The sequence below is a fragment of the Octopus bimaculoides genome, unplaced genomic scaffold, assembly GCF_001194135.2.
Source record: "Octopus bimaculoides isolate UCB-OBI-ISO-001 unplaced genomic scaffold, ASM119413v2 Scaffold_314125, whole genome shotgun sequence".
Taxonomy (NCBI): domain Eukaryota; kingdom Metazoa; phylum Mollusca; class Cephalopoda; order Octopoda; family Octopodidae; genus Octopus; species Octopus bimaculoides.
The window spans coordinates 1-315 of record NW_026391889.1 but is presented as its reverse complement, the minus strand read 5'-3'; the positions used below and the strand labels follow the sequence as shown (position 1 = coordinate 315).

The 315-nt window shown below is 35.6% G+C and overlaps 1 pseudogene; it reads left to right on the top strand.

The window, feature by feature from the left end:
• Positions 1 to 106: 106 nt before the first annotated feature.
• LOC128251490 (U6 spliceosomal RNA) lies at positions 107 to 190 on the top strand (annotated as a pseudogene).
• The last annotated feature ends 125 nt before the right edge of the window (positions 191 to 315 follow it).

Below are 315 nucleotides of genomic sequence, written 5' to 3'. Positions count from 1 at the left end.
TATGTGAGTGTGTGTGTGTGTGTGTGTACATGTATATATACACAAACATATATATATATATATATATACATATATATATCTGCGTATATATTACATACCCATATATACATGCTTCGGCGTAAAATTGAAACGATACAAAGAAGATTAGCATGCCCCCACCCCACAAATTCGTGAAGCGTTCCATACTTTTTTTGTGTCTGTGTTTGTCACTCTACCATCACTTGACAACCGATGTTGGTATGTTTACGCCCTCATAACTTAGCGTTTCGGCAAAAGAAACCGGTAGAATAAGTACTAGGCTTACAAAGAATAAGT